Source organism: Archocentrus centrarchus, chromosome 11 (assembly GCF_007364275.1).
Source record: "Archocentrus centrarchus isolate MPI-CPG fArcCen1 chromosome 11, fArcCen1, whole genome shotgun sequence".
In the NCBI taxonomy this organism is placed as follows: domain Eukaryota; kingdom Metazoa; phylum Chordata; class Actinopteri; order Cichliformes; family Cichlidae; genus Archocentrus; species Archocentrus centrarchus.
The window spans coordinates 23,210,466-23,226,180 of NC_044356.1; the positions used below are offsets into that span (position 1 = coordinate 23,210,466).

Below are 15,715 nucleotides of genomic sequence, written 5' to 3' on the forward strand. Positions count from 1 at the left end.
CATAATGTTCCACACTTTTTTCCACTATTAGTACACCACCTGGGTATTTGCAGAGCACTTCATGTAAAAATAATGCACTTGTAAACTCAAAACAGTTAGGGTAAGTACACACATTAAGACACAGCATGAGTCAGTGTCTCTGCTTTCAGTATTAAAAATGTTTACAAATTTGTTTAAAAATTATATAAAACTCATGTTCAAAATTATTTAAGCATACATAACCTCCATCAGATGTAGAATTTGGTCATAAAATGGCTGAAACACATTTTAGACAGAAGGGACGTGATGAAGAAGATTCAAATTGCTTTTCATATTGACCATTTCAGTTGTGGCTTTTGATTTGGCCTTCAAGTCAATCAGAATTGATTCTTCCATGCAATGCTGAAGTGGAAATTAAAAAGTAAACACACTCTCCCTTTGATATCCCTTTATGAATCAAGAATATAATGTGTCTTTAATCTCACACAGAGAGGACAGTTACTGTAGTCAGTCAGTTGTTGTCTTCATTTATTATTCCTTGAAATTAATAAAGAATCAAAACTCAAAAATATGCAGTAATGAAGGCAGAAAGACATTAAAGGAGCTGAACTGCCAAAGTGATTCTTTAATTCACACGTTTTATATCTAAGAACTAGCTGGGGCACCAGAAAGCAGCCCACCCAGCAAGATAGACTTAAATCACAGGATCTTTTTTTTTTTTTTCTTCCCTCCTGGACTTGTCTAGCCTACAGTCAGTCATGATAGATGGGGCAACAAAGTGTGCTCTGCTGTGGGCTTCAGCTGCTCTTAAATGTATGGGCAGGGGGGTGGAAAGATGGACAGTAGACAGAGGGATGAGATAGAAGGACCAGGGGAGATATATGAGAAGAAGGTCGGTGAGAGGTGATAGATGTCTACAAAGAGGGGCAAGAGGGATAGCATAGGTGGACCAAGGTGACCAGTGAGAAGTTATACTGTAGGTGGGCTGGGGGGGTTATGGGGTGATCTGTCTCTGTCAGTTGGAGGAAAGGGTTTTCTCCCTGTGATAATTCTGAAATTCATCACTAGAGCTAGAGGTAAGGGTTGTTCTATGGGGGTATGTGGAGATGATCCACTGACTGTATGTTACGCTTTTTGGTAAAGATTTATAGCACATATATAAACTTGTCTGTTTAATGATGAGCAACTTTGTTGACTCATCATGGATGTAGCTAACCCTGAATGCGAAGAAAAAGATAAGATGACAGAGAAGAGCCATAGAATAATACACGTAGAATGGCAAAAGCTAAAGATTATGCTATGAGAATAAAATTGTACATTCACAGTTTCATATGAATCCCTTTGTACTTCTAGTAGTTCACCAGGGGGTTATGTCCTTTGATGTCCTTAGATGATTGCTGTAGTAAATATGCCATATTGTAAAATTAGCTTTTTTTTTCAGAGCTTGTCTGATCAATGACATGGATTCATAATGAAAGAATATGCAGACTGTTGTAACAGAATTCATTTAAATCAAATGTATCCAAAGCTAGAGAATAATTTATGACACAAGTACTGGAATCATCCAGACCTGCATTTACTTGGAAAGTGAGTTTCATAACAGATTGAGATTTAGTGTTATTACACGTTTTATTATGGAAAAGGCCCAGCGGCAGCTCCACTGCTTCTTCACTCTAAATTAAATTTTTTTTGTAGTAGGTCAGATACTATTGAGTCTTTTATTGAGAATATTTAAACTAAATACAGGAATGGCAATGTCAAACTGTAGGTTGGTATGCTGCTCTGGGCTACACAGATAGATCAAAAATTATTAAGAGGAATTTTATACAAGCTTCCTTTTTACCCAGCAGACAAATCATCTTCATTTGGGGTTCCAGTGACATTTTCAGTTGCACCAACTTAAGATTCTTTTTGTCAAATATCTCAACAACTACTGGGATCTGGTGCCCATGTTTATGTCCCCTTAACAGATCACTCTGCTTGTTTAGTACACAATGCAATGTGACCACCAGTTAGAGATTTTTTTTTAGTACCCTTCAGCCTTGAGAGCTGAAGCCTTGAGCTGACACCATAGCTCATAATTTTTTTTTAGTTTTTGTTTGTTTTTTCCAGTATTTTTCAAGCTCACAGTGTTCAGCTCAACTTAAGGTTGCCTCAAGTAAATAGCACTCAATGCAAGTGACACATTTTGTTCTGCTCCCTCTAGAGCCACAAAAGAACAATTTTTTTCCCAATATTTTGCAGCATTCAGCAAATCATTTATATTATAAGTAATCTTGTGTACGTAATTCTGTTTTTCTTTCATTTAAATCCTTTTCTGAGTTGCTTTGGCTCCATCATCTAATGACATATTTAAAAAGGCTGTCAAAACACTATGAAAACTTTCAGCATGTTTTTAGACCTTGAGTGTAAACAGGTTACACCAATTTGTGAGCATGGTGGAACCTGCTCAGATAAACATTTATGCTACAGTCACACCAGGGAAAAGAGTTGTTTGGAGACCATGGCACAACCAAAATTAATGTGATGTTGTGAGCTAATTGTTTTTGAAGATGGAGACCATGTCTGCAATCCTACTCAGTCAGCTGCCATCTTGAAAGTGACTTTGGTGTGTCAAGACAGCAGTAAAACAGCAATTAGACAGAATCAGTCTGCAATTAGTTTGTGATTGAATGAGTTCGAGTTGGTAGTTCTGTTTGCAATAATACAGTGATTTAACTGTAAAAATATCAATGCACTTGGCAACCTTGTTTAGATATAGGAGTATAACTGGGACAGAAGAAACAGGCAACCAACTGAGTAAAGACTCCTATTGCAAAGAGACACCATAGCATACCACACCATACCATACCACTTTATTTTTAAAGCACTTTTAAAAACAACAACAGGGCTGACCAAAGTGCAGTACAATAAAACCAGACATGAAAAACAAACACAGGCTAGTGTCATGGTCCGGGGTCCTTTGGACCCTGTGTATTGTTTTTGCTTGATTTTGTCTATTCTTTTTCGGGTTTTGGTTATCGGGTTTAGTTTGTTATTTCTAGTTCCTTGTGTTTCCCTGTGTCAGGTCTGCGTCTTTATTCCCCTGTCTGATTTCCCGTTTTATTTTGATAGTCTTCCGGTCCCTGTCTCTTGTGTTCAGTATTGCTTCCCCTGGTCTCAAAGTAATTAGTGTCACCTGTGTTCCCAGCTGTTTTCTCTTCCCTCATTATCCTCTTGTGTATTTAAGTCCTGTGTTTTCTATGCCTGTTGTTGTGTCGTCATTGTTTCCTCACCCTGTTTTCTGGCAATCTAGTTGAATTTGTTTTTGTTCTACTTTTGATGCCACTAGCTCTGTCTAGTCCAGCTTTTTTGTTCAGCACCCATAAATAAAGTAGAATTAAGTTATACTTTTGCCTGGTGTATCCTGCATTGGAATTCTCATCCTCATTCTGCCACACAGCCGTGAGGATAAAAAGATGCAGAAACAAAAGAGCTGTGGATGTGAAAAAAAAAAAAAGGATATACAAAAAGGTTATTTAAAATCACAGTCAAAATCTCACACTGGGTCGAAAGACAGCAAGCAAAGGAGCCTGTCTGACATACAACAGCAAATCATCCTATAATTTTGAAGCCACAACTGCAGAAGCTCTATCACCTCTCAGTTTGTGTTGCGTCTTTGGAACAAGTAAAAGCATTTGCCCTGCTGACCTAAGGGAAAGAGCTGGGAAATATGGGTGCAGCAATTCAGACAGATAAAAGGGGGCATGACCATTAAGAGACTTAAAAACAAATAAAAGGATTTTAAAATCATCATAGGATAGTTGTACTCATCAGCACAGGCTGACTCTGATTAATTGCAATGTGTTGGCAATCTGTGTTTATAAATTAGATGGAAACCTTCACCAATTTGCATGAGAGTGATTGCAGTCAGTCTGAGGCATAATTTATGATTTCGCAAATGTGTCTGTCTGCACACGCAGTTCCGTTTGGACAGTGAATGCAGTCCAAAATCCCAACTGCACGTCACTGGACATGGATGACATATACATCAGTTGAATACTGATTGGTTGACATGTGGGCCAGAGTGCGGAAGGGAGAGACAAGTTCACCAAGAACAGGACAACTGCAAAAAAATAATTAAAGATCAAAAAAATGCAGCATGAAAAGTAAAGACTGTGGTGCAGTGGACACTTTTAATTGTTTTTAACACTTGTTTTCACTTCAATTTTTCATGTGTTATAACTTTGCTCTTTGCCATGGCTGGCTGATAGAACAACAACAACAGCACATGCAAGAGTAGCCCACAGACCAGTTGTATAACATGTTTTTAGCACTGCCTCCATCTGACAACAAACACTCTGCAGGTAGATGGGCAGTCTGTCTGTGACTGTCTGAAGAATGCACCCTGCTATTTGCAGTTGGTTGCCAAAAAAATTCAATGCAGTCACCAGACAACTACTGATTTTTTTACTAGTTGCAAAGAGCTACCCATCCTATTTTTTGACTGAGCAGCTGAAGTAACGGCACATGAAAAAGGAAGAGGAGTAAGGAGTAGCAAATGACATGTGGTGCTGTGGAAACAGGAAACAACAGAAAATGGGGAGATGCAAAAGAGTGCACAGGATGGTAGCATTGCAAGGGAGAGAATTAGGCGTGAGGTTGTCAACCTCACGCCTAATGCTTGAGATTAGAGGAGTGGAAGCATGTCCAGCTGCTTCCCAGCATTATTTTGTGTGACTACTGGGAGAGGAGGATTTTAATTTTCTCATATTACCTGAAAATTGAAGTAAAATAATAACATGTGCACTTGAAATAAGTATCACAAGAGTAATCTTAATATTACACATTGGCGGTGAGTTTTTCACTGAAAAATAAGTCTTATACAGTCAGCAGTCGGTTTCAGAAAACATGCAGGCTAAAACAGAACCAGGGTTATAATAGTTTTGGATTTTACATTATAGTTTAGTTTTAGTTAGTTTTTACTTTTTTTCTCTCTAATTCAGTTAGTTTTAATTAGTTTTCAGAGTGGTTTTGCTCGTTTTTATTAGTTTTTATTTTTGGTTTTATGCTTAGTTTTAGTTAGTTTCAGTATTAGTTTTAGTATTTTCATACTTAATCAGGTACGCTTTAAAGATACCCTTTAAAGAAATAAATTCAGCAACCAACTGTTCACAGACAGCAGAACTACATGCTAAATGTGTAATATTAAGGACACACATGAACATCAACAGGGAGAAACTGCTAACAATATGAACTCCAAAACTCGATAAATTCTACAATAAACTCCCAATAAAGTTCAGCCTCAGTGCAGCAGATTAACAACAGCTACATGTGGTGTTTGACAAAAACAAACTCCTTGAAGGAGTCAAAGCTCAAATCCAGCTGCATCCTGATGTTCTCTCCACCTGATGCTGCTTCTGTTTTGGAGCTAGCTTGGTTAGATGCTCGCTGATTAGACTTGCAGAGACTTTGCGGCCTATGTAGCCTACGGAAGTGTCCGACCTCATGTCCGCATTTATGCATGTATAGCTGGATTGCGTGTGTTAATTACCTTGTGGTTGTGTGCTGGGGGTTTTTTGGTCCTCGCTCTTTGTGCTCAGTTTTTAGGGTGCAAACATATTTGTCCCTGTTTTTTCACTTTCTTCATTTCTTCATGTCCATTCCCATAGTTTCAGCAGCTCCCTCCAGGAATTTGCTGACATTTGTGAGTCCTTATATTGATGCTTTGATTATTAGTCCTGATTGTTATTATCTGACTGATAAAGTAGCCGGAAACGCACAAGGACGAAACACAACGTTTTGGGCTGCGTTGACCCGACGAGTAGTCACGTTTCTCTGGAGGTGCAGGCCGGGTTGCCTTGTAGGATGAGAGCGGTTTCCGTAGCTGCCTTGTGTGCGCTTCTCAGGTCTACTTTGATGTTGGTGTTTTTGTTCCTGACTAAGAAGTGTTCCGTACATCATCCACAACATCATCCACAACAAGACACTCGCTGCTATCTGTGCTATCATAGTAAAAAAAAAAAAAAAAAAACACTCCACATGGGACTCTCTGAGGAGCAGCGCGGTGTGCGCACGCACGCACATGCGCACCCATTTGCCCGACGGCGTTCCGAGCTTAAACTCGGAGAGAGGAAAAAAATTATTTCATATCAATCCACAAGACTTTTGAAAAAATAACAATATCTATAATTTCAGTTAGTTTTAATTAGTTTTGTAAACTCACAATTCAGTTTTAGTTAGTTGTCGTTTCTTCCTTTTAATTTTAGTTTTTATTTATTTCAGTTAACGACAATGTTTTTTCAATTTCAGTTTTCGTTATTTCGTTCGTTTTCGTTAACTATAATAACCCTGAACAGAACTTTTCAGTTTGGTGTGAATGACTTATGCACTGATACAAAAATGTCATTTTCACACATGAATTTATGGTCTTGGGTGAGTTTCACAGCCTTTTGGAGGTTAACTATCGTGTTTTGACACATGCATGAGCTGATTTTGGAAATTTATCTTCAGAGCTGTGAATCTGACAAATGTGCCAAAACGGTCAGGAAAAACTCTCACGTAATATGGTAAACTCAAACAGTGAACATTGTAAATAGTATGACTGCTGCAATCAGCCTGTTTGCACTCTCAATGTGTGCATTAACATGGAAGTATTAGCATCTAACTCAAAGTGTGGCTGTTTCTAAGCAGAGCCCTGCAGTGCCATTAGGAGGGATACTGACTCATATCTTCAGGTGTACATTCATTTATCAAAAGTGTAAAGGTGTAAAGTGTCTTTAATCTCAACTACAGAACCACTGCACAGTTTATACTGAACAACTACTTTATTTGTGATTAGCTTTTGGTTGGTGTTGTTTTTCAGACGTATTCATACATTCCTATAGCTTTTGTTCTTTTAGATTTAATTCATTTGCATGAATTGTTTGTTCAGACATAAGTGAAACATTTAGAGTTGAGCTGAATATTTCTGCAGCTAGAGAAAAGGTAAAAGGCAGGGAAAAGGGAAGCAAAATGTTTGTGGTGAGAGAAAGACAAAAATTTAGAAAAATACAGAGTACCGGTTGCATGTAAGAGAAAAGGGCAGCAAGTAAAGGATGGAAAGAGGAGGTGGCATTAGTAGAGAGGAGAATGGAATGGATGGGGGAGCCAGAGGGGAGTTTTGCACGGAGGAACACTATCATAATTGTCACATTTGATCAGGGAGGAACTCCAGTTCGCTTCATGGCCCACTGCTTTTTTCCAAGCTCCCACCCCTCTGAGGATTCACTAGGCTTAGCATTAGACAAACACACACAAACAAGCATAAGTACCCAAAAGTTTTTATTTCCATGCGTGTTTAAGGCTACAGACAAACACAAAGATGTGCAAGTACACACTTACTAAAGTTCTTAAATGCACATATGCAAAGGTTTAAGGAAAATAGGAATGTGTGTGATTGTGTGTGAGTGTGTGTGTGTGTGTGTGTGTGTGTGGGGGGGGGGGGGGGGGGGGGGGGGGGTAGTTATTTATTCAGATGTTTTTAGCTTAGATTTACATCACTGTAACATCCCAGGATGCAGCATATTGATTTGAAATCTAAACAGAGGCAGGAGGATTACGGAATTGTAAAAATCTAAAGTGTTAATGGATCAGATGTACGATAAAAAACATTATTTTCTCAGTGTTATTTTCGATTCAAGATGGTGCAGCAGCAACCTTCAGAGAGGGTAGGAGGGGGGGGGATAAACCCTAAAGGCAAGTAATAAGTATGGACATTCAAACAGCTGGTGCTTCACAGAATACAACAAGGTCCTGGAGGGAAACTATACAACTTGAGTGAAATATTGACCTGAAAATGCTTTTGTGTGTGCATGTTTAGCTTGGTGTCAGAGGAACTGAGACTGAATTGGACTCACAGATTTCCCTGATCAGAGCAACATACAAAAAAAAAAAAAAAAAAAAAAAAAAAAGGAAAAGAAAGTAAAGAAACTATAGAAACCAAGTATGTTAAACTCTGAAGCTCTGGCCTGCCCTTAACTTCCCCTGATTCGTGGGATGCAAATCAAACACTATTGTTCTGGGCCTATTTAGCCTCAACAAAATTAATCAACACATGCAAAACAATTTTCTGGCACGGCACGCATTTTAAAATTACAGAGAGGATGAGTAGAAAATTGCAGTTGTCCTGATTAGGAGGGCCGCAGTGGAGATGTGGGTACACCTTTTGCCTTTCTCTTTTAATGTGTTAAGGTTGTGCTCAAAAACTGAGAAATGTACAAACCCTATATATATATATATATATATATATATATATATATATATATATATATATATATATATATATATATATATATATATATATATATATATATATATATATATGCAATACACATATTGCAGCTGTCACAATAGAAAAGGCTCATTTCTTGCCACATTTAATTTTTTAAATGATAGATAAATGTAAGTGAGCAAAAACAGATAGCATTTAAAACACCAAAGCACATGGTCCTATTCAAATGAGCTACTTGATGCTGAAGTCTGGCTTTGAATGTTTCTGAGATTAGATTTTCCCATAGTGTCTATGCAGAAATGCTCCTTCTAGCCATAGTAGACATCATCAGGTCAAAGAGCCCTCTCACTGGTGCTCATGTGTACATGTAGTGCATGTAAACTATGCATGGACAACACAAAGGCTGACCTACCTGATATCTGAAGCATTGCCCAAAGGTCAACTTCAGGTCTGTTAAATTGTGATTGCAGCTTCACATGGAACATAACATCATCTTTTACTTAAAGCTGAGAAAAGGAGATGAACTGTTTGAGCAAAATCACTTCACTTGTTATTACAGAATATTGCTATCCAACAGAAATTTTATAAGGTTTTTTTTCTTATTCATTTTGCTTATAGAAGAAAAATCCAGAGTGTAATTTATATTTGTTGGAGTTTCTAATGAGATTATGCACACATTGCTCAAGAGTTGTCTGCCATATCGAATGTGACGCAACCACTGATTGCTAAATGTGTATTCCCCAACTGGTTCATGTTTGCCTGCAAATAATCACCAACTACTAGTAGTAGGAACATTTTTTAAAGACCAAGTCAGAAAAGGAGACGGTTTACCTTCAAAGTAAAAGTTATGCTTCAACATGTTTCAAAAATGTGTAAATTTTACTTTGAAGGCCGTGCTTTTCACAGTTTCTATACAGCTCGAACAATACCTGGACAGTGTTTGGAGTCAAGTCTGTCACTTTCATTCAACCTAGAACTACAGCAATGTGCTCTCCACCAAAACAATTACAAGGAGGTTTTTGCCAAATGGCTGGGGAATACACATTTTTCCCTACTGAGAGCTGGTTGCCGGGGGGGACCAGTCTGTGTGACTGGGGGTTCAGCAATCACTTTCCCAGCGACTTCCATCAACCTCCAACAACTGGTCAGGAGGTACTTATTTTTCCCTCATGACTGATGGTTTCTATATGGTCATTTACCAGTCTCGAGGACTGTGTGACTGGCGTCTTATTCATTTGATCTGACACTGTCACCATGACTGTCATACATTCAAAATACAGGATGAGCTAATGTTACATGGTTAGTGGTCATGAATCTGCAATACCTCATTGCAGTTTCCCACCCCCTTTACAGTATATCCATATCCTCATCTGTGCTGTTCCAATTTTTGCTATAGCTGTGTGAATTTGTTCATGCCCAGCAATGTACATGTAGCTTCCAAACTCATTTCAAGTCTCTCTGAAAGAGTCATGGAGCTCTCCATGGTGCTGAACTCTTCTCTGGTTGTTGTCTGTGAGAGTACTACTTTGTGTTTCTTTTCACACATGTGTGTGTGTGTGTGTGTGTGTGTGTGTGTGTGTGTGTGTGTGTGTGTGTGTGTGTGTGTGTGTGTGTGTGTGTGTGTGTGTGTGTGTGTGTGTGTGTGTTGCACTAAAAGCATCTTGAAGCTTCAATGAGCTCTCCATGGTGCTGAAATTGCAGCGATCTTAGCAAACTCAGAAGTCCTTTCCATCATCCAGCTTCCATTATGTGATTACTCCAGCTTTTCTTTTTAGTTTATTTTAAGTAACAAGGTCATAATTTGGCAGTAACACCAGGCAGCAATATTAAGTGTTAGCATTAATTTCTATAACCTGATATTATTGTTAGGCAGAGACGTCCATGGGCTTTACAAACCAACAATGGCAACAAAGTTTTTAAAGTTAGCTCAAGGTCTACAAGAGGACAGGACCAATAACAAGGCCAATACTATACTGGTAAATATAATATCAGTAGTCCAATACATTAAATACAATATGGGGTTGGGACTGCAGGTGAATAACATACAAGAAAGTTGATTATGTAAATTCAAAACAACATATTTTGTATTATAGATGTGAGGAAATTCTCAACTGTTTTTCACAAATTGCATTTATGATGTCTTTTTGCTTCTCCATCATTTGTAAACTTTATTTTCTCCATATTTAGAGACATAAAATGATGAAAAAATAAGGCTCTGAACATATATCCCCTCTGTATTAACCTTCAGAAAATAGAACTGCAAAGTTTTGTGTTTCTAAAGTGAAAATTTGGCTCAGAGCATGACCCTTTCACAGGGATTTATTGAAAAAACTGCTTCCCAGTTGAATTTTTAATCAACAGATATCAAATTATCAGATATCAACATCATGCAAGTTCTCTGAGAATTTTTCTGAATATGCAAATGGCTTATCATGTGTAAAGTTATACAGTGAACAAATAAATGGTTATCTTGAGACGTTTTCTTTGCGCTAGTGTGAAAATATAAATATTTTCAGACTAATAACAATATAATGATATAAGTAGATTTCATGACATAGTCTATGAATAACACCTTTTATTTTTCAATTTTATTTGTGCATGAACATGGCCACGTGTAGTATTATATTGTACCAGTCTTCATCCATTTAGTTTATGAGAGTACAAAAGCACCTGCCAGACATGACTGTTTGAAAATGAAGGGAAACATTTATAGTCCTTAGAATGATTATTCTATCTCTGCCAAAAATGACACAAAATAGGCTGTTGCAGTCAATAAAAAAAAAAAAAAAAAAAAAAAAAAATATGTCCTTGTGATGTTTTTATTCTAAGCTGCTGCCTTACCTGGTGGTGATGTATTGAGATGTGAGGATTACAAGGTTGAATAATGTGTGCATTGTGTGAATTATGTGTACATACTCTACTTTGCATTTGCTCTGCAGAAGAAACAAAAGTCTTTTTAGTGTACAATAGTTAAACTTATCAGAATCCATTTTTCAAGTATTTGCAATGAGAAGCTGGAAAGAAAATACTTTCAGACAGTAAGTGACTGAGTTGCACATGAATGCAGTAGAATGCACACATTCATATATATTCATATGAATGTGTCTAAACTTTGACCGGTGTGTGTGTGTATATGTATATATATATATATATATATATATATATATATATATATATATATATATATATATATATATATATATATATATATATATGTATGTGTGTGTGTGTATGTATGTATGGTTTGTAGTGATTGACTCTACAGAAAGTTAGTGACCTCTGTTTATTATGTGCCTCCGCATCCGCTGACCGTTGTTGTGATTTTACTGAGTTGCTTTCATTCACAGTGGTGCAAAGTTCCACTTTGTTATAATACCACTAACAACTGACTGTGGAATATTTAGTCGTGAGTAAATTTCACAACTGAACTTGTTGCACATGTTGACATCTTATCACAGTACCAAGCTGGAATTCACTGAGCTCCCGAGAGTGACCCATTCTTTCACAAATGTTTGTAGGAGCAGTCTGCATGCCTAGGTGCTTGGTTTTATACACCTGTTGCTGTGGAAGTGATTTGAACACCTGAATTAAAAAATCTGGATGGGCGATTGAATATTTTTGGCAATATAGTGTATATATCAGCATACATAGCTGCAGAATTAGTTTTGATGGCATGTTGCAATTCTAATAAATGAGAATGATTGTATCAGTCACAGGCAGTTTGATCTCCTTTGTGATTTCATTTGGTCCAATTCAATACTTCATAAATTTAATTCTCAATAGAATCCTCTCAGGCAAAAAGCAAAATGTTCATAGAAAACATAAGAGCTCTTAGAGTGGAAGAATTTAGCACTGACAGATCATTTCACAATTGTACATTCAGAAATAAAACCCTAGTCTTCTTTTAATAAAGCTGCTAAATAAAGACACATGCATTCTGACCATTTAATGAATACAGATCCATTTAATTTTAATAGTGTAATATTAGTGTCACCATAAAAATCATTATTTTCCAATTAAAAATGAATCTGTGTGATGGAATTCAGTAACCTGATGTGCCAAATTTCTAAGGAAAATTTGCTCTTGAAATCCGGCCACCCACTGAGTCACAAAAAGGTGCGTGAATAGAGAAAAAGTGAGCTTCACTTTCAAGGCAAATAAATGAACTTTCAGCAGCTTAATGATTTGTGGTTAATATTCAGGCTCTGACATGCTGTAATCTGCCAGACATAGTTCTGTGATAGCTTTTATTTTCTCTCTGTCATTTGCAGCTCCCTTCAACAGGCCTGGTGGTGAGCAATTTTCAGATCTGGGCTGTGAAAGTAATGCAGTTCACATTTGTCTTTAGAGACACGCTGTTGGTTTTTACAGTGTTCTCATGACCTTCTCCATGTTTGTCTGCAAGTGTCGCACCTTGATATTGACTGTTAAATGAAATAAAATTGAAGAAAAAAAAAACACAAATCTTTTTGGCTTGGCTGCATTAGGCTAGTGAATAGCCCATCACAATAAAAATAAATAAACAAATAAATAAATAAATAACAAATTGAATGATTTAATCATTACCAAACTGCCTATATGGGTGGAATATATCTGTCTGCTGGTGAAGCTGCACCCTAGCAGCCTTTCCCCCAAAACCAACCCTTCAAAATAGCACTTCAGTTGACCAATGTCTCATCACTTTTACTTATCCTTACGCAAATATATACAGCAAGGCGCTCCTAATAATGGTGTCCGATACAAAACAGCATGGAAATATTTAAGTATTATCATTGCATCTTTGCGTTATGTTTGCATGGCAGCCTTTTAGTTCCAGACTTGCAGGACTGATTATAAATAAATAAATAAATAACCAATAGTGCTAAATCTCTTCAATGTTTTACAACACTTGGAAAGAAGGCCTGAAGAGTTAACGTGGAAATATGTGTGCTGAGATGTGTGGTGTGTGGTTTTGCAGTCACAACTGTAAACGCTGTGCGAATTTATTGAAATAGCTGTTAACTGATCATCATTGGATTTGAACTGATGTTTTTTTTTTTTTTTTTTTTCCTGATTAAGTGGTAGATATTGCAGAGATATCAGTGAAATGGCTAAATCACAGCGAACTGATACAAGGAAGGGGATATTATAAATTTCCAGAATTATCCTTTAAAAACGTGTGAATTCGAATAAATCTGCGCTTGTGCACTTGCTGTATTTGGAAACTGCGCGTGCTGACGTCATTACGGGTAATGGTACAGAGAGTAGGACGAACAGGAAGGTGGGGGGGGGGGTCCGCCGTGAACGCGCTTCGGATCCCCGGCGGAGGGCAGCGAGGGCGCGCATCTCTGTCCTCCGCTTGTGAAGCGACTGCAGGGGAGCCAGATGCCCGACTGTGAGCCGCTGCCTGTGGATACCTATTCTAAATGCCAGAGCAGCCAAGAGACACAGACACATTTTACTCCGTGACAGGGAAGAGGAGAGAACAGAAGCAGTTAAAGGAGTAAGAATTGTTTTTCATTTCCCCCCCTCCCCTTTTTCCCCACTCGCTCTCTCAGCTTCAACCAAATGAAGAGCTTCCTTGGACTTGGAGTACCGTACATCAATAGAAAATAAACCCGTTATCCCACTCTGCCCCTGCTATTGCGGCGCTGTTAACTGTGAGCGCGTCCCCTCACTGCTTTGGAATATACAGCCTGCCTATATGCGTAAAACCATGGAGATTATATGACGTGGATTTATTTATTTTTTATTTTATTTTTTTATTTTTTGACAAAACTGGACATCTACAATAACTAAGTCCCGCCTTCTTTGATTTTACCATTGCATTTTCTTTGCGTTCTTCTGTTCTGTTCTTTCATTTGATCTGTGGCTGCTTTTTGGTTTCATGTCCCTAGCTATTCTTCTTTCTTTTCATTTATCAAATTATTTATTTATTTTGATACTTATTGCTTTTGGGGTTGATTCGGGCACGCAAAAGTGGGATGCCTCGCGGAGAACATTTGTTGGAAGAAGATTCCGCGCGGCGGCGAGGGTGAATGAATGATAGTATCCCTCTCAGTCTGAGACGTGCCATGGATGGGAAACTTAATTTCTATCAGCGGAACCGATCGGGGAATAGCCGTCGCATCAAATAACTACTGCTGACAGCGATCAGGTAACGTGTTTTACCTACACAACTCAAAGCTCAAAGAAAAAAAAAAGCGTTCCACTGTTTCTTTGCGCCATTCACATTGCTTTGCAGTCTGCCGGTTTATTTATTTATTTGATTCATGCCATCCGTGTGTAAGGGTTGCTGTGTGGAAGTCCGATTTTAATGACGCATGTAGTCTTAGATTCAGGCTGCAGTACAGTTATTTTCGCCTGTCCGGGCACTTTCACAAGACTGAGCTATATGGGCAGTTATCCGTGGGGATATGTGAACCTGAACGAAAGTAGCGGTCACAGTAAAATCCCCAAACACATCCCAGCCCGTTGTGTTAGATCCCATTAATACAACTCTGCTTAAAAGCGGAATCCTCCTGAATGCCGAACTGTAAAGGTTGCCTTTAAACCCGCTGGTAGACCTGTAACTTTGCGCAGTGGCCGAAAAGAAACACGCACAAACACACACATACACACACACTTACGCACTGAGAGCATCGTGGGCACGTATCCCGCACAGACACTTTTATTTTCACCTTCCACAGTGGTTCGCCTGTCGCTTTATTGATTCATTCACATCGCATAACCCTGCCCCGCCACCCCCACCAAAAAAAGAATAAAAAATAAATAAATAAACAGATAAAATAAAAATCGTGAGCGCCACGGTGCCATTTTCAGTTTAGATAAATGTTGGTAAATCAGATCTCTTCCCGCACGGATTTTTTCCTCAACATTTCCGCCAAAGGTTAGGAATGCTTGTAGTGATTGCTGGCGGGTCTCACTATCTATATCTTTATGTTAGAGGCACTGGTGCCGAGCCTCCCCCACCCCCACCCCCCGAGAGCGCTCTGCGCCTGGGTGAGTGGGTGCCTTCTCCCATTGAATGTTAAAGAGCCAGGATGTACTAAAGATGCCAGTGATCGTGCACTGGGGATTGAAGAGGGGTTTCTTGAGTAACATCCGTACTGGCATCACAGCACGCAACAGAAAGCCCTTTGAACGCTGTTTGATGAAACACTTCGGTCTGATTTATTTGAGAGAAATGTATTTGTAGGCACCTCTAACTGTGCCGTGCGTCTGCCGCAGTGCCTCTCCATGTTACTATGCCTCTCTCGGTCCAGTCAGTGTTGTTTTCAGTAAAAACTAATGAGTATGCTGGGTTTAGTCTGAGAAAACGGTTCCTCAGATGCCCGCCTTGTCTCCCAACGGTTGTGAGCAGGTGGCTCCGGTGACGCTGAGCGGGGATGACAAACGGGACGCAACAACGGGAGTGCGAAGGAGCCTCCAAGCACTGCCCCCGTATCTCTATTTTCTACCCATCTGTTGAGCATGCAGTCTGTGCGCTCTCTTCGCATGCACCTC

At 38.7% G+C, this 15,715-nt stretch overlaps 1 protein-coding gene across 1 annotated transcript in view; it reads left to right on the forward strand.

Annotated features, from left to right (window-relative positions):
* The first annotated feature begins 14,281 nt into the window (after positions 1–14,281).
* adgrb2 (adhesion G protein-coupled receptor B2) overlaps positions 14,282–15,715 on the forward strand; it is a 257,223-nt gene continuing 255,789 nt past the window's right edge. Inside the window, exon 1 of the mRNA XM_030740517.1 lies at positions 14,282–14,366. The gene's annotated coding sequence lies outside the window, so the exon portion shown is untranslated. The remainder of the gene's footprint in view (positions 14,367–15,715) is intronic.